A 443-nucleotide genomic window follows, 5' to 3' on the forward strand; every position below is an offset into this window, starting at 1 on the left:
ACTGTGGCGGTTCTACGGGGTGGCACGGGGTGGCAGCTGCCACCTCAGAAAAATGCCTTGCCACCCCAGCTGCCAGTGCCTCCCCATTTGGCAGCTTTGTTTTGAAAGAAAAGTTGTGGCTCATCGGACATTTATGAGAGAAAATCTCTAATGTCCGAGTGCAAGTGAATGCAGCACAAGACGCGAGCCTTGTAACCAGTGCTTGAATTGGAATAAAAAAGGTGCCAGTACTCTAAATCAGCAACAAGTATTTGGCACAAAGTCATAGTATATCCTATAATGCTGGTGGGTTTGTCTCTTTACTGTATATTTTAGAAAGGCTCACTGTACTTAAACAAAATGACTCAGGGTGCATCTGAGATTAGAGGGGGTGCAGTGGTAAAGTGCTATTTTTATAAGTGGGGAGTGGACCTGACACCCTCTAGTCTAGGGGGGTCCGGGGG

Source organism: Notothenia coriiceps, unplaced genomic scaffold (genome assembly GCF_000735185.1).
Source record: "Notothenia coriiceps isolate Sejong01 unplaced genomic scaffold, NC01 NC01_scaffold00000339, whole genome shotgun sequence".
Lineage (NCBI taxonomy): Eukaryota > Metazoa > Chordata > Actinopteri > Perciformes > Nototheniidae > Notothenia > Notothenia coriiceps.